The sequence below is a fragment of the Anabrus simplex genome, chromosome 2 (assembly GCF_040414725.1).
Source record: "Anabrus simplex isolate iqAnaSimp1 chromosome 2, ASM4041472v1, whole genome shotgun sequence".
Taxonomy (NCBI): domain Eukaryota; kingdom Metazoa; phylum Arthropoda; class Insecta; order Orthoptera; family Tettigoniidae; genus Anabrus; species Anabrus simplex.
Window position 1 is genome coordinate 586,215,417 of NC_090266.1, and position 19,490 is coordinate 586,234,906.

A 19,490-nucleotide genomic window follows, 5' to 3' on the forward strand; every position below is an offset into this window, starting at 1 on the left:
TCCCTAACTTAACAAAATCGAATTAATACTTTTATATTATGGATGTATAAATCCTTTCCAAACAATCTATTGTAATGCTGCCTCATTTGCAAGCTTGGATTTTCTCAATAGAATAGGAGAAAGGGCACGCGATTCGTATCTATCATCTCCTTATTTGTTGTTCACTGTAGGCCGTGCAATAGCCAGTATTCCTACACATTTGTGACTGCTTCACCACACAGACTGAAAGCTAGAGGTGTCTTTTGAAGCGAGAAAATTATTTACTTTACTGATATGCTCTTTCGTAAATGCGATGTAATTTTATCCTGATGTTAATGAGTCATAACGGTGTTGATTGATTGATTATACTCTGTAATATTAAACAGAGCACATACATTTAATTCGTTTTCTTCGTCTGATTTTAACTTCAGTTCCTGTACTCTCCAGAGTTGTCAGATACAGTTAATAAGAGAAAGAACTGGATGGACATGGACTGGAGAAAAGCAAACAAGGCCTTCTCTGTACAGGTGATGGAGGCCCTTGGAAGAGTGGAAGGTTAAAGTTTCTACTATTCGTGACCACGGTACTTAGTGTTAGTGGGATAGAGTGATTAGCTTTATGCCTGGATGACTTTGCTACCAGGAATTAACCTTCTGTTCATTATAGTGTGGGCTGAGTGAGTGGAAGTGGAAATCACGTTTCTATTTTTCTCGCTTTGTCATAGGCAATCGAACCCACGTCCTTCCAGGTGAACCGAGCATGCCTTTACTGCCTTACCGTGGCAGCTCCTGACTGGATAAGCCCACGTTAAGAATCCCAGGGAGTGTTGGAGAATTTTTCTGTGAATAATAGCTCAAATAGGGTCGTGTGGAATCCTGAATACAAATTATAGTTTTCAAGTAGAATATACAACGGAAGTCACCGAGAATCGAAGAATTACTCTTCTGGCGGAAAGCCAGAGCCCTATTCTCAGAATCACCACGCACATTCCAGAAATATCACCTCCTTCAAGTATTGCGGGGGAGACATTAGGAATTACACCACAAGAATGAACACACGAAGGTCTCTAGACAGGAAATGGCAAGAATCCTGGATTCAGTTGTAACATGACGTACGGTGTTAACCACGTTAATAATATTTTACTTGTTAATATACACATCAATCTACTGTGAGATTCTAATGCGGGGCAGAAAATAATTGTTACTTTCACTGACCTGCCATAGTCTCATCCTTGGCTTTGACAATATGAAAGTGACTGAGGTGTGGGCAATGCCAGTAATGTAATTCCTTATGCTGCCAGTCACTGTTGTGAATGGCGTGAAAGGCTATTTGCTTTACGTCGCACCAACATAGATAGGTCTTATGGCGACGATGGGATAGGAAAGGCTTAGGAATGGGAAGAAAGCGGCCGTGGCTTTAATTAAGGTACAGCCCCAGCATTTTCCTCGTGTGAAAATGGGAAACCATGGAAAACCATCTTCAGGGCTGCCGGCAGTGGGGTTCGAATCTACTATCTCCCGGATGAGAGCTCACTGCTGCACGCCCCTAACTGCACGGCCAGGTCGCCCAGTGTGTGTTCATTTAAGAGGGTTTGGCAGACAGATATTAACAGCACCTATTGATTCAATGAGGAAAGCAATGGAAAACTAGTTCACTTCTAATTTGCCTCGTATCCCTCTTCATTGACACGCTAGTTATGACAACTGATGTTGGAGATATTGACGATACAACCAGCCTTCGGGCTGAGGACTCAACAAACAAACAAACAAACAAACAAACAAACAAACAAACAAACAAACAAACAAACAAACAAACAAACAAACAAACAAAGAAACAAACGTACTCACATACGTACATATATGCATAATAAAATTACATTAAAGGTCGTGTTATTAGACCTACATATTTTTATTTCTTTATTTTTAGAATTTGCTTCACGTCGCACCGACGCACATGGGATAGGAAAGGCCTAGGATTGGGAAGGAAGCGGTCGTGGCCTTAATTAAGGTACAGCCCTAGCATTTTCCTGGTGTGAAAGTGGGAAACCACGTAAAACCATTTTCAGGGCTGCCGACAATATGGTTCGAACCCACTAGCTACCGGATGCAAGCTCAAAGCTGTGCGCTCCTAACCGCGCTGCCAACTCTCCCGGTACCTACATCTTCTTAACTGGCAATGGTATTTTCTGGTGTCTGAATTCACATTCACAGCCGCTTTGTTCTTATACACTTGCGGTAGCACCAATAGTCTCATTTGAACAACGTGTAAGAAAAAATGGGAGCGTGCCGTAAGAAGGCTAGTGATATTTATATTTTGATCGAAACTGGGGTGGCGCATTTTGAAAATTCTGTGAGAATCATATATATAATTTGTTTTACGTCACACCGACACAGATAGGTCTTATGGCGACGACGGGGTAAGAAAAGCCTAGGAGTGGGAAGGAAACGGCCGTGGCCTTAAATAAGGTACAGCCCTAGCAATTCGCTTGTGTGAAAATGGGATTCCACGGAAAACCATCTTCAGGGCTGGCGGCAGTGTGGCTCGAACCCACTATATCCGGAATGGAAGCTCACAGCTGCGCGCCCCTAACCGCACGGCCAACACGTCCGGTGACGCTCATTTAAAAACTGATCTTGAAGCTCTAGAAGTAAGTTTCGGTGTGTTTATAACAATGCCTTGTAGCAAATTTTGAAAGCTATAGGCAGTACGGGAAAATTAGAGAAGCAGTCGCATTCTGAAAAGCATGAGAAAGCAGTGGCTCTTGATACCTATAGGTTACAGGGATAGAATAATCCTGTCCATGTAGGCCTACAGTTAAACAGAGTGGCGAAGAAAAACCTTTTAACCGTCAAGCTCTCTGATCTTTAATGGAAAATGTGTAATTCCTTTGCAAAGAAGAGATCACCATACAAAAATGTATGAACCAGTACCTGACAGAATAGCTCTAAAACATAACAGTGACCTTAGAATCTGAGATGTTTCGAAGTGCAAGACCTACATATGTTATCCCCCTGTGGGTGAGAGTGGTAGAATAACATCCACGGTAATTATTCCGTGCCTGTCGTAATAGGTGACTAAAAGGGGGCCCATGGGTTCTTAACTTGTGAGTGTAAATTGCCGACTGTGGGCCCCTTGGCCGAGTCCTGGCATTGCTTCAACTTACTAGTGCCAGGCTCCTCACTTTCATCTATCCTGTCCGGCCTCCCTTGGTCAACACTTGTTCTTTTCCGACCCCGACCCTATTAGCTTCACGAGACCTAGGAAGTCTTTCATTTTCACACTCTTCGTTGCCCTTCTCTTTCGTTGGCCGATACCTTAATTTTTCGAAGTGTCGGACCCCTTCCATTTTTTCCCCTCTGATTAGTGTTAATAGAGGATGGTGGCCCATTTGTACTTCCTCTTAGATCAGTAATCAACACTACCACTACTCCACATATGTTAGCATGAATACAGATTCAGAACTAGTAAATTGTATTAGTGAGGTTTTAGACGATCAAGATTAAATTATTCTCTGTGATAGATACTTTTCTATAATGGCAGGTGAACCGACTAATGTAAGTAACTCTTGTGAGCTGTCCTTGTTGGTTCGGCATGCTGAAAAATCCCCTGATGAATGTTTCTGTGTAAGGTAGAACTGAGAGTACCAATGTTAAATGTGTACTAACGGGTATTGATAATGTGCTAAAGAAACGAAATCTGTCGTATGATAAATTAGTATTGTGTTCGTTTGACGAAGCTGCCAATTTCAGTGGTTGTGTAAATGGTGTGGCGTCCGCGTCAGAATTTCGAAGGGAAAAGGACATGAATTACAACATATTCACTGCAGGGCACATATTTTTGTCGATTGCTGCCACCAATTGTACAAACAAACATCCCATGATAATTACAATTATTATTATATACCTGAGATACAGTCTCCGTGGCTCAGGCGGTGCGCGCAGGCCTCTCACGGCTGGGTTCCGTGGTTCAAATACCGGTCACACCATGTGAGATTTGTGCTGGGCAAAGCGAAGGCGGGACAGCTTTTTCCTCGGGTACTCCGATTTTCCCTGTCATCTTTCATTCCAGCAACACTCTCCACTATAATTTCATTGTATCTGTCAGTCATTAATCATTGCCCCAGGGAAGTGCGACAGGCTTCGGTAGCCGGCACAATTCCTATCCTCGCCGCAAGATGGGGGTCGCACCGTAGGTCTCATGGCGATGATGGGAAAGGAAAGGGCTAGGAGTGGGAAGGAAGTGGCCGTGGCCTTATTAAGGTACAGCCCCAACATTTGCCTGGTGTGAACACGGGAAACCACGAAAAACCACGGAAAACCATCTTTAGGGCTGCTGACAGTGGGGTTCGAACCCACTATCTCCCGGATGCAAGCTCACAACTGTGCGCCGCTAATCGCACCTCCCCAGCGGATATGAAAAGAAGGCCGGTCCTACCGAGTGAGGTGACGGATCTTCGGTAGATATAGATGGTTTTAATTGTTATCGTGTAATTATATCCAACAATCGAAATCATAGCTTCTGTACTCTTAACATAAACCGGATGCATTATTGAAACTGTTCGTAAAATTGATAATATCGCTCTTCGTTTGTGAGGAAGTAGAACATTTAATTCGTCTTCTTAAAAAAAAGGAACCACTTTGGTACTACGCTCCGTGAAGGTGACTAGCTTCCAGGTCGTACATATTTCAGTTACGGGAGAATCATGGCCAAACTACAGTATATTACACCCACAAACAACGCTGTATCTTCTCCATCCCATGCCTTTCTTAATTCTTTCAGTGACGGGAATCGATGCCTCAAGTCAAATTCTAAAATAAGGAGACCTAAAAGTAAACAGCCAGCATCGCGGTGTAGAGATAGCGTGCCTGCCTCTTACCGGAGGCCCCAGGTTCGATTCCCGGCCAGGTCAGGAATTTTTACCTGGATCTGAGAGCTGGTTCGAGGTACACTCAGCCCACGTGCTTATAATAAAATTGAGAAGTTATCTGACGGCGAGATGCGGCTCCGGTCTAGAAAGCCAAGAATAACGGCAGAGAGGATTCGTCGTGCTGACCACACGACACCTCGTAATCTGCAGGCCTTCGGGCTGAAAAAGCGGTCGCTTGGTATGCGATGGCCCTTCGGGGCTGTTGCGCCATGGAGTTTGGTTTGGAAAGGTAAACAGAGAAGGAAGTGACATCCCTGCAAGGCTCTTTAGCTTCCAGCTAGTTCTTCCGTCCAATCTCGTGCATTTAGGACAGTACGCCTTAATAAATGTTCCTCATAAAACTTTTATAAAATTACTAACTGCATCTATTTATGACAATAATAAAAAACGACATGTTTTCATGTGGCTCAGTTGGTTGTGTCGCTGTCCTTCTGAGTTCGAGTTCGCAGGCTCAAATCCCGGCTTGTGTTGGTGGCCCTTAAAACGGTGTTGAAATGGTAACAGCTCCATGTCGTTGGTTTCTGGCACAGGAGTCCCGGCAGGGTCGGGAATTTTAACCATAATTGGTTAATTCCGCTGGCACTGGGGCTGGGTGTATGTGTCGTCTTCATCATCATTTCATGCTCATCATGACGCGCGGGTCGCCTACGGGCGTCAAGTCAAAAGACCTGCATCTGGCGAGCCGAACTTGTCCTTGGGCACTCCCGGCACTAAAAGCCATACGCCATTTCATAGGTAAGGTAAGGGTGTATTCTGCCCTAAGGCAGGTCCAAACCTCCTCAGAGCTCTGCCTGAGCCGGAGTTTACGTACGGTAGGGTGGCCAGTTCCTTTCCGCTCCTCCATTCCCTTACCCCTACCAACAGCGCGTGGCAACCCATCCCAATCTTGACCACGCCTAAAGTTGCTTAACTTCGGAGATCTCACGGGATCCAGTGTTTCAACACGGCTATGGCCGTTGGTAATAAAAATTATATACACGAATATTAGCGTCACACAACTGTAACTTTATACTACTATACTCCGTATCCCAGGCTTGCGACGGAAACTAATAGGGCAAGGTAAACCCTACCTAGCATATTTTGTGACGTGTATTTTTCTTTACCAACAAACAAAATATCTATACACATACCCCTTACATTCTATATATATGTTGTGTGTGTATTTCTTTGTCGCATTAATAGTATCAAATGTCACTTCTTTACAGCTTATCACATGGCCATTATTATAATAAAATTACCGTATTTATTCTAAACCAGAATATTGCATCTTTATTCAAACGATATATTCTTGCATTAATTTCACTTGTACTCGGAATATATGAAATGCTGCAGTTATGTTGGGATGGGAATAACCGTGGTTGGCGGGGGGGGGGGGTTAGTTGTCGTCCAAGGAGCCCAGACACCCCAGTAGTTTTAACGAATGTACTTTTATTAAGCATTTTATATATAATGTAGCATCCGGAATCCGCACGAATCCACCACTCTTACTTGGATCCTTTTTAGATAGTCTATCCAACCTGAACTCTGGAAGTCTGGACACATATCAAAATAAAATTCTGGATGAAGAACTACCTTAATGCCGCCCCCCCCCCCAACTGAAATCCTGGCTACGCTACTGCTTCACGTGTATTTATTTCTCTATTACTCGAAATTCGGTTACACGAATTTCTCAATTTATCGAAGGACACGTTTCCTCACTTGAAGCAAAAAATTCACTGTAACTCGAATTTTGTACAACATTGAATGTGCAATACAGCATTTATAGTTTGTGAGGTACAGTTAAGAAGTACAGAAAGGGTCACAGTGATGCTGGGAGCTAATATGACGGGAACCGAAAAACAAACTTCTAGTGATCGGAAAATCAGCGAAGCCTCCTTGTTTTTCGGATGTGAATTCATTACCGGTCACGTACGAGAGCAACCCCGGAATTCGTGGATGGCAAGCTCCATTTACGAACCCTGGCTGCGCGGTTCCGAACCTTCATACAGAGTCAGTCGAGAATATAAATGGCAGTGTTTCTCACAGCAATATATGTTGAAAAGCATGTGGAAGAAAAGAAGGTTAACAGTAAAAAACAGAAGAAACTAACGAATTTTTTCCAAAGATGTTAACGGAGGTATGTCTCTTGTTTCACTACTTTATGTGCTGTAAGCCCGTAGATACATACGATTCAATTATGCACTGAAACGGTATTCTCTATATCCTGAAATTTCGATACCTCGAACTAAAATTTAGCTCCCGAGGTGATTCGAGATATCGAGGTTCCACAGTAGTTTGTCAATGCTCTCTTCACTGGACCAGAAAATGCTATTGTAGCATGACTGGCCATATATGTAGCATCTTTCATTACATCTGGACGTGCTCCAAATGTCATTACGCAGCACCACCCACATTTTAGCAGCTTCCATACTGTAATAGCCATAAATGAGACTTCGGTGAAAACTACATTTCGGCATGGTCTGTTCATGAAACAGATGCAAAAATACGACATCCATAAAAAATAGAAATGGGCGATAATAATAATAATAATAATAATAATAATAATAATAATAATAATAATAATAATAATAATAATAATAATAATAATAATATCAACCAGGATTGTATTGTGATAAGCATCATCAGCCAGAGGTAAGAACTACCCATTTTGTAGCTTAGAAGTTGGTTACAGTACAAAATATCTTTAGCGTGCCATCTCATTTTGGCGTAATTGTGTACCAGCAAGGCAGAGTCTAGAAGATAATGCTTACCCATATTGCCCCATCCTTAAATGAGATAAATGTACCTGCGGAAACGCTTTTTTGCTAATGATTTTTGACGTCGCACAAACACATTGAAGGATTTCTGTGACGCAAGAATGTGAAACGGTTGGGACCGGAAAGGTAACTAACGGTCGTGGCCTTTTTTTAATAAGGTGCAGCCCCGGCATTTGTCTGGTTTGAAAATGGGAAACCAGGAAAACCATCTTTAGGAATGACGACGGTGGGATTCGAACTCACTTTCTCCCGAATGCAAGCTCACAGCTACGCGACCCTAATCGCTCGACCAACTCACTCGGTACTGAAAGTGTTCTCCAACATTTAAGCCCTCTTAAATAACAACCACCTGCGCTCGATTTTGATCCCAGTACCTTGAGCATAGAAGGTGTATGCCGAGCTAAATAAGCTGCGTAGCCGATCTACCTGAACAAACGTGTTGTTGAGAGATCTATGGTAATGAAAAATTCTCGACCCTGGCGGGAATCGAACCCGGGACCCCTGTGACCAAAGGCAAGCACGCTAACCACATAGCCATGGAGCCGGACAGCTATGGTAATGTGTGTAAGTGTAATTATTTGGAACTATACATACCATCAGCCGGCCCCGAGGTGTAGGGGTAGCCTGCCTGCCTCTAGCCCGTGGGCCCCGGGTTCGATTCCCGGTCAGGAGCTATCCGACAGTGAGATGGCGACCCTGGTCTCGAAAGCCTAGAACAACGGCCGAGAGGATGCGTCGTGCTGACCACACGGCCCCTCGTAATCTGCAGGCCTTCGGGCTGAGCAATGGTCGCTGGGCAGACCAAAACCCTTTCAAGGGCCGTGGGTGTTGGTTATAGATAACATCAAAGTGTCCTGGAACTGAAATAAGGCACTATCTTTGTATTGATCATGTGAGCAAATATGGAAGAACACATATCGTCCTCTGGTTAGTCGCTTTCAGTGTGGTACCGGTATTCGAGGTTCCGATCTTGTACCCTTACCATCGATAATATTGTTCATGGCTTTACGTTCCACTAAATGCTTTTTGCGGTTTTCGGAGACATCGACGTGCCGGAATTTATTCCCGTAGGATTTCTTTTACGTGCTAGTAAATCTACCGACACGAGGCTGACGTATTTGAGCCCCTTCAAATACCACCGGACTGAGCCAGGATCGAACCTGCCAAGTTGGGGTCAGAAGACCAGCGCCTCAACCGTCTGAGCCAATCAGCGCGGCCCTTACCATTGAACTGTCTTAACCGTTCGGCTACGAAGGTCGGTTGCGTGTGCGTGCGAAAAGTTTTCATTCCCCACCCTGAAGGGGTGGGGCGGGCAACCTGAAGGGTTACGCCCTCCCTCTGGCCGAGAGCTTGGGCGAGGTGGAGGAGATGTGTGGAAATTTGGAGTTGGGAAAAGTCGATGTGAAGAATGCTGGATGGAAAAGGAAAGGTCTGGTGGCTAAGGGGGCTTTAGTATTATGCTTTTTTTTGTTGTTTCCATTAAATTAAAATACAGAGATGCAATATGAATGATACAGAGCTGAGATATAGCCTAATGATTTATAAGAGTGGGCTAGGGAAAAGGTGTAAGGCGAAGGTATTGTAGAATGAGGAGAAGTTGGTGAGGGAAGTAAGAAGAAGGCGGAGTAGATCAGGGGTTGGTGGAGTGGGGGAGAAATACGGTTGCAGGGGTGGGACAGTAGGTGATCGAAGATGTGCACTAGGTGAGATAGGAGGAGGGTCAGGCCGGGGACGACGGCGAGGTGTGTTAGGACAGTGCAGGGGTATGGTCGGTTGTCTTGGTCAAACATTAAATTAAAATTATGATGTGTCACATGTAGAAGTAATCAATTTTCTACCAACTCGTACGATGCACCCTTCTAAGTAAATCTAAACGCAGATGTTGATTCCAAAGAAGTACATTCGTTATTTAAATAGCTTTGGCCGAGTCAATGACAGTCGAAGCGGATGAAAGAACAAGGGAACATGTCTGACATCTTCCGATAAACGTTGATATTAACCTGTCCTTACGGTGCCAAGACTGGCGACCACAATCTACACTACTACAGCCAACCGGAGATGTATTTACCTGCTCTCTAGTGGATTATTATAGAATCTTCATGTCGAAACTAGCGGCCGGAATCTGGACTTCCAGTTGATAGTGAAGTAATTTGCCTGCTCTCTAGCGGGCACCCTATGAAGCGTTACTGATGTAGTCTTTGTACAGCCGTTGCCTACGAAATACTTGTGGTTTGTTGATGCTTGTTGTTTAAAGGGGCCTAACATCTAAGGTCATTGGCCCTTACAAGATACTAAAGGCCTGGAAATACAGCACACTAGACTCAGTCTCGAGATACTTCCGACTATCGCCATTGAGCTGTCTCGCCCGCTGTTTGCATTAATTAGTAATTTGCTGAACGGTCAGCGTACTGGCCTTCGGTTCAGAGGGTCCCGGGTTCGATTCCCGGTCGGGTCGGGGATTTTAATCGTCTCTGATTAATTCTTCTAGCCCGGGGACTGGGTGTTTGTGTTTGTCCCAACACTTTCCTCTTCATATTCACACAACACACTACACTACCAACCACCACAGAAACACGCAATAGTGATTACATCCCTTCATATAGGGTTGGCGTCAGGAAGGGCATCCGGCCGTAAAACAGGGCCAAATCCACATGTGCGGCACAGTTCGCACCCGCGACCCCACAGGTGTGGGATAAGCGGTAGAAAAAGAAGAAGAAGAAGAAGCGAAGACACCAAATAGATATGAGATCAAAAATAGGCCAAGAGCAATGATGTGACTTACTTACCCCCCCCCCCGCCATGGCACTACAGCCCTTGAAGGGCCTTGGCCTACCAAACGACCGCTGCTCAGCCCGAAGGCCTGCAGATTACAAGGTGTCGTGTGGTCAGCACGACGGATTCTCTCGGCCGTTATTCTTGGCTTTCTAGACCGGGGCCGCTATCTCACCGATATCTCACCATCAGACAGCTCCTCAATTCTAATCACGTAGGCTGAGTGGACCTCGAACCAGCCCTCAGGTCCATTTAAAACTCCCTGACCTGGCCTGGAATCGAACCCGGGGCCTCCGGGTAAGAGGCAGGCACGCTACCCCTACACCACGGGGCCGGCATATGTGACTTACTACAACGTATTTCTTAGACTAAGCTAAAACGAAATAAGTAATTCACGACAACTTTTTGATAAATTAAGAAAAATATATCAGCAGCATTACTGTTCACAAGGACTAATTCATTTCGTTTCTTAACACATGAATATTCTCCATATCGTATGACGTACCGGTATATAAGATTAGATTATCTGGATTGCAGGATGTTATCATAATTTCAGCAATTGGTGGTTCAGGGGTTTCGTTCTGAAATTTTTGAAGGCGTCATTTCCATTGAAAATTTCCTCTGTGTGATTGTCTAGAATCGGTTTTAGAAATTTTGTTAGTTATTATTTTACCTAGTCTCTCCCGAGCATATTAACAAGAAATAATATTAAGAGGCTTACCTACCAAGGGCTCATCCACAAACAGTGCAACTTCATTGGGAAGTGGAGTGCAGACTGTTTGTCCGACATTCTTTTTTTTCCGAATGTTGCGCGAGGGAATTCAAAAAGTGGAATGTCTGTCTTTCAACATTCGTCGACTCCGAATGGTTTATTATACCTGTTTTAAAAGTAGTTTCAATTGATACCTAGTCGATATCATCATATCATTGAAACCACCCTCAAACGCAAGTGGTTAAAAAGTTCAATATCATTGCTACTCAAGTTCCTAATTAACATGTAGAGGAAAGCAACTACAAATAAATACTTTATACACTTCGCAGTCGACTCTGTCGTAATAACTAGAGCTTCGTATGTATCCTGTCTGATTCTATATACTTTTTTCTCTAGTCTCTGAATAATTTCCATGTATGGTAGAAAAGTTTCTGTTAACCATTCCACTCTTCCGTCGTCTGACTCAGTGAAAACGCTTTTGTCCGTATTTTTAGATATATAAGACTGCTTGATGTTGAATGCACCGTTTTCGTAGCACTTCAAGGAACTCGATCGTTCTCTAAAGACCCTTCGGGTTTGAAACTTTCGCTGGGCCAACAACGGGTAACGTCTTCAAAGCAGCCGGAACTCTAATCGAAAATCAATGTGTCGCTCTCTCTACATTCATTTTTTTCAAGGTTTGAAGGGAAGATGACCTTTCCGCTTATATCTCGAACGAATTTCACGTACTCCCTTTCTGCTTACCGTACAACTGTTTTATATGGCCTTTCATTGACAATGAAACGAGACTTGTAGGGCCTACTCATTTTTCGTTTGTGGCTGATGTAAAACAGTTATTTGCTGAAGATATGGCGTGTTCAACGTTATCTGAAACGGAAATTTGTACTAAATTTTGACGGCAATGCGTAATTTCTGTGGGGTGAATCCTTTCTACGTTTGACAGTCCTCTGTGTGTGAACAAGATACACACAAAAAACAGAAGGAATTTTGTTGGGAAGAATTCGTTTGATTGATGTGCTGACATTGAAATCTGATATATTAAAATGCAAGCTACACACTAGGTAAGAATTGTTAGGCAGCCAGAGAGATCCTACTTAATCACCTTGCCTCGAAATACAGTAGCTTGCCTACATTTCTCTCTTAAACCGTACTCCGGAAAGAACCTATAGAACGTCAGATTTTCTTGCTTTTTTTTACGCCGCACCGACACAGATAGGTCTTATGCAGGGGCGGTCCGTGGTATTGTTGCAGGGTTGCACAACTCCCAATAATTTTGCACTTCATTTGTCGTCTTTTATTCTAATGTTTTAGTTTAATAAACCTAACATGAATTCAAAAACATGTTACAATCAACCATCTTTGGTCGTTCGCTGTAATAATGCTTCGTAACGGACCAACAAACGCTGCTGGCTTCTAATCAAACTGAGGGGGTTTGCTTTTCTACAACTCCCTAGCGGACAGCGCGGCGTAATGTACCTCAGCAGGGACGAGCCTAAGCCAGCATACCATCAGTTAGCATGCTCGCCAGTATCTGTCTCCCCCTACCGAGAAACAGCACCAAACGCCCCCGTTAGATTTCGCCACCCTGCGGAGATTACTTCATTCCTACTTTCTCTCCTCTCGCAAAGGTAATTCATTTCCATTTTTTAAATATAAATTTCATTTACGTTGCACCGACACAGATAGGTCTTACGGCGACGATGGGATACGAAAGGGCTACGAGTTGGAAGGAAGCGACCGTGGCTTTAATTAAGGCACAGCCACAGCATTTGTCTGGTGTAAAAATGGGAAACCGAGGAAAATCCGAATGCAAGTTCACAGCTACCCGACCCTAACAGCACGGCCAACTTCCACGCCATACCAGACCACCCAGAATATTACCAATATCTTGCTTCAATGAAAAACTGAACGGTAAATTTTCTATTCAAGTGCGGCAAAAGTAACTGTGCCAGGCTGAGTGTCTCAGTCGATTGAGGCGCTGGTCTCCTGACCCCAACGTGACAGGTTCGATCCTGGCTCAGTCCGGTGGTATTTGAAGGTGCTCAAATACGTCGGCCTCATGTCAGTAGATTTGCTTGATGCTTGTTGTTTAAAGGGGCCTAACATCTAGGTCATCGGCCCACAATGGTACGAAATGAAACGAAATGGAATGACGAATTAAAAGTACAAAATCCTCCACTGACTAGAATTCAAAACGTGAGGACGAAGATTTGATGGATGGATGGATGGATGGATGGATGGATGGATGGATGGATGGATGGATGGATGGATGGATGGATGGATGGATGGATGCATATGAATTTAAAACGATCAGTGGAACCGACCCACAGTACCCCACATGCACAGAGGCTGGCGTAAAACAATAGTATCAATGACCAAGGGACTGCTTCTATAGCAAAGTACTGAATCGATTATGCTTGTAGTCGGAAGGAGTCCAAAATCGAAGTCAGCTGCCCCTCATAATGGTACTTATCGGTAGAAAAGTACAACCGTGGTATTTGTCATGTTGCGGTGCTAATCAAAAGTACGTAGACTCGCGGTATTCCACATATTATGGTAGTACTCACAGGTAATGAAATTCGCACATGCATTACAGACCTACGTTTTCGCACAATGCGACGCCATTTACAAGCAACGCAAACCTATGGTGTTCATCACATAAGTGTACTAACCACAGGGACTCGTACTATCCCGTGGTGTTCCTCATATAGTGGGTACTAATCACAGGCAAGCCAGAACCATGGGTTCCATCATCCCATGGTGTCGCTCTCGCTCATATGGTGCTACTAATCACAGGTACTGTAAAAGCCGTCGCGCTCTCGTTTGCTACTAATCACAAACCTATTTGGTAACTAATATAGTGGTACTTCGCGCAAGTAAAAGCGACCCATGATGTTCCCCGCGTGGTGGTACACCGGACAGTATGCTGACGTAATATCATCGTTATTGTACAATTTATTTTCCAGTCTGTGGGTTAAAAACCTTTCAACCATGAGAAACACTGAACGTCTTGTCCGGCTCCATGGCTAAATGATTAGCGTACTGGCCTTTGGTCACAGGGGTCCCGGATTTGATTCCCGGCAGGGTCGGGAATTTTAACCATCATTGGTTAATTTCGCTGGCACTGGGGCTGGGTGTATGTGTCGTCGTCATCATCATTTCATCCTCATCACGACGCGTAGGTCACCTATGGGAGTCAAATCAAAAGTCCTGCATCTGGCGAGTCGAATATGTCCTCGGACACTCCCGTCACTAAAAGCCATACACCATTTACACTGAACGACTTCTTGCAAAGTTTACAAATTGCCTTGTGGAAGTTACTTTGATCAGGAGATAAGTGTAGCGTGTAGCACATACGCGTTTATTTTTCCTTTTTGCCTTCTCGGGTTTAACTGGTGGTGGCTTTCTTTCTTGTGACGAAGTAGAAGTAGAGTCATCACTATCGGACGCCGAATCTAAACATTCTCAAAAACTTAAAGAACTCCAGTCATGATGATGCTTGATGCTTGTTGTTTAAAGGGGGCTAAATCTAAGGTCATCGGTCCAGGAACTCCAGTCTGGGGAGTAGCCAAGGAGTGGGCGGTTTACTGGGGGTTAACCCCACCCTCCATGGAATTTTTACAAAAACAAAGTACACTGAAATTGACAATAAACTAAAACATTCAGAGACATAATTGTAGAACCAACAGATCTGTAATTCACTTATTTCAGTGTCGCTAGAATGACAGGTCAGGCATGCATCTTCATTGTGTTCTACCATCATTTTGTAACTATACCCCCCCCCCCAACCCCTATCGACCGGCTACGCTACTGACTCCAATTAATACAACACGTCTATGGTGATGTGCCTCGAGCTACAGAATGGTAACTCGGAAACCGGAAGGCACATCCGAAATATTTCTCCAAAGATGCTATAACATGAATCTTTGCACTTTCAAAGATCATACTGCTAGCAACGGTTACCCTACGTTTTGTTGAAGCTAGATGGAAGGACAGTTGCGTATTGTGAAAATTCGCACCGAAGACAATAACACGAACATTTGTTCAAATAGAAAACGAAACAATTGCGGGACATTTACAAAATACCCTAAAATGCGGGACGGTTGTCTTTGAAGATGGTGTGCAGAGGAAAGCAGCAAGGTTTGTAACAGGGGATTTCAGAAGAAAAAGTAGTGTATCAGAAATGTTAGAGAAACTTGGGTGGGAAACTTCAAGTAAGAGAAGGGAGAAAACTAGACTTATAGGATTATATAGAGCCTGTACAGGATAGGAAGCGGCAATCCGTGATAGGCTTCAGTTGGAATATAATTACATCGGCAGGGCTGACCACAAATATAAAAATTGGAAGGGAATTTAGCAGAAGTGATTGGGGTAAATTTTCATTCACTAGGAAGGGCGTGAAGAAGTGGAACAGTTTACCAGGGGTAATGTTTGATCCTTTTCCTAAATCTGTACAGATATTCAAGAAAAGAATGAACAGCAACAGAGAAAATACATGAAATGTTAGAGGGTATTCGACCTGTGCTATTTATTGTAAATAAAGAATTTTTTGTGAATAAATTAATTCCATCCCCTGGTCTATGAAGTTTGGACAGCCGAAGTAGGGGACTGCCTGTAGGGGTGAAGTACAGTGGGGACTTCGATGGCCCTGGGACAACTACGGTAGCTGTGAGGGCCCTTCAGGAACTATGAAAAGCCGTGGCAAAAGGGGCTCTGGTTAAGACGCAGCGGGTCATGGGCGCCCGCAAGGGGGGGGTCAAGGGGGAGCAAGGGGGGCACTTGCCCCCCCCCCCCCCTGGAATTCTAAAGATGTTGATGTTCAATTGTTTAATATCATACCAGATTACTTCATAAACTGAAATTACTGACAGTCATCTAGTATATGTTATAACTGGAAGTTTCTGTAAACAATTTAATGTTGCTGACGTTATATTGGTTTTTATATTCAAGAAAATTGTTAATGTGCCCCCCCCCCTGGAAAAGATCCTGCGGGCGCCCTTGCAGCGGGTCGTTATGCTTGTTAGGTTCCAAAATGAGAAAATAAATAAACAAATAAATAAATGCAATGTAAATGTTAATCTTATAGCAGATGTATTCTAGATACTGTATATGAGTTGATTATGTTTGTAAGTACAGAATATATTATGAGTAGAATTTTGTAAATAATATAAATTTATTAAGTAGCCTCGTGACTTAGACAGCAGCACGTCGGCCTCACAACGCTGGATACCGTGGTTCAAATCCCGGTCACTCCATGTGAGATTTATGCTGGACAAAGTGGAGACGGGACAGGTTTTTCTCCGGATATTCCGATTTTCCCTGTCAGCTTTCATTCATTCCAGCAACACTCTCCATTCTCATTTCATAGCATCTATCAGTCATTAATAAATCACTTTGGGAGTGGCGACCCCATCGTACTAATAGCCTATATATGGTTCATTTCTTCCATTCCTGACACGGTCAAAGACTGGAAAACAGTTTTTAGGTTTTATAAATAAATTTATTAAGGATGAGCTGCGTGTTTAATAGAAAAATTGTTGATGTAAATTGTATAATACTGTATTTTAGGAAAATGTCTTCTTCTTTTGTTAATTCAAAATTTAGTGCTTGATAATAACTTACTTTGTGTACCATTTGCCACCGAGGCAGACATCTCATTTGCAAATACCCAAATGATTTTGAATTTATTTGATTTGATTTGAAGTTATTTTAACTTCACGTCCCTGTGGTTCGTGTTCTGTGCAAAACTGGACGTCCTGTGGCGATGTTCATGATATCAACAGTCATGATATGACGAATCATCTGAACATGTGTTTATTAGAATATCTTGGTTATTTCCGTACCATCTTCTCAACTACAACTGATAAGCGTTTTGTTGTTGTTGTTGTTGTTGTTTCACGTATGAACCTTCGGGTATCTTGGTCAACAGTCATATGTAGGCCTATAGTCCGCGTACCTTTTAGCGATATTTCTTTGTACGGGGGGGTTGTGTAAGTAGGGAGCTCTCACGGTTCCGGTAATACTGCCAACTGAATGAAAATGAAATCTGAATTGAACCGATAATATGATCGATCGATACGAATTTTCTAAACCATTATTATCTTAAGCCAACAACTGTGTCATACACACTTTATATAACATTATATAACATTTCTCGATGCGAATCTTGTTGCCAGCATGGATTCTATAGTTTGGCTTTGCTGTGTAAACAACAACAGTACTAGTATGTAAAGTGTACGCCAGATGTCACACAGCGATGCATACGCAATTCATAGTTTGTGTTTCAAAGGGTGCCAATACGAATCTCGAAGATACCCGAGGTCGACCTATTCAGCACTAGGGCGTCCATGTATCGCTAAAAGGTGCGCGTACGGTAGGTACTTTGTGTGTGTGTGTGTGTGTGTGTGTGTGTGTGTGTGTGTGTGTGTGTGTGTGTGTGTGTGTGTGTGTGTGTGTGTGTGTGTGTGTGTGAAGTCCGTCCGAATGATGGTGGTGTGTGTATTCGTAATAAATTGGGAAAGAGGTGACCACTCTCTATACCAGGTATGGAAAACTGAACCACATGCGTCATTAGCCACTACTGTGGCCAACCTGTTCTACTGTAGCTGGAATGGTCGCAAAGCTCCCGTAACCATACAAAGCAGTGGAAGGTACGGTAGTAAAGAAGCTTACGTGTTGTGAAGGTTGCATTTAAATCAAATGTACTTCCTTCAATGAAAATGAAAATCCACAGCCTGTTTCCGGTTATTTGAGCGGGTCAGGAATGGAATAAATGGAATCCCCATATAGCGGCGAGAATACGAATTGTGCCGGCTGCAGAAGCCTGTCGCACTCCTCTGGGGCAATGATTAATGAAATGAAATTATATTGGAGAGCGATGCTGGAATGAAAGATGACAGGGAAACCGGAGTAGCCGGAGAAAAACCTGTTCCGCTTCCGCTTTGTCGAGCACAAATCTAACATGGAGTGACCGAGATTTCAACCACGGAACCCAGAGGTGAGAGGCCGGCGCGATGCCGCCTGAGCCACGGAGGATCTATACTTCCTTCAATATAAAACAAAATATTCAACGAAATGTGGACACAAAACAATCAAAATAAAATGAGTAAAATCACAATACATGCCAGGGATAAGTTGGTTTCGTGTTAGTTTCTTTAGTCACTCTCTCGTAGTGACCATCATCCGTAACAGACCTGATCTATACGTTGGTACCGTCCTGACACTAGCTGGCGTTGAAATGAGGAAACCACGGAAAACTAATTCTTGTAAGACCGACATTGAAGTATTAATTAGACCGCCTGAGGCCAGGTGCACAGCATTCTAGTCCCACAAACAAGTCCTAAATAATTTATTCTTGGTAAAGCGGGGGACTGAACACAGGTCAGTCTGATTTCTGGTTCGGGGCTCGATGTCAGCTCGGGACAACAGAGCTTTTCCTACAACCTATGAGTCTGACCGAAAGAAATTTCAGTGAGAAAGATGCAGAAGGTAGATTTTTATGGAGGAGTACAGTGCATAGTCGAATAATGGTAGGAGGGTACTCGGAAAGAGGAGATAAAGGCTAAATTAGGAATGATCTCGATGGATGAACATGTTCGTATACACCGGCTTCGGTGGTAGGGTCGTATGAGGTGAATGAAGGATAGGTCACCTCGGGGAATAATGGACTTGGCTATGGAGGGCAGAAGAAAGCCAAAGTGACGATGACTAGACTCAGTTTTTATTGATTTAATGATGAGAGGTGTGGAACTGAAAGGGGCCACATAGGTGGTTGAAAGTGGAGGATTGTGGAGACACGTAGTTAATTAGCAGAGGCTTGCAGACTGAACGCTGAAAGGTATAACATTCTATAATGATTTATTATTATTATTATTATTATTATTATTATTATTATTATTATTATTATTCTGTTGATCAGTATTTTGACAGCACTCTTATGGTTGCTGTACTTTCTGACTGCCACCGAACTTGATATGAACCACCCGGGTGAACGTCTAATGGGTTTTTTGGTTCCAATCTCTAGCTAGCTTCAGGTAGTTCCAGTCCCTATTTTTAGATGGCTCTGGAGATCATTCACGACGTGTAGATAGTTGTAGGAAGGTTCTGTAGACGGCAGGTAAGTGGGCATGAAAAGAGCAATTTTTGTAATTAAAGGCCGTTTCCCTCGAAGTGAAGTAGGCCTATTTCAAGTCTAACCTCAATCAGTGGGGCCTTCTGACAAAGAATCAGTCGTATAACGTCAAGTATTATGGAGATAATATTGCTGGATTGCATTGAATACGACTTTACCTAATGAATTAACCTTGTTCGAACTAATATCGATTTTAAGCGATAGTTCCCATGA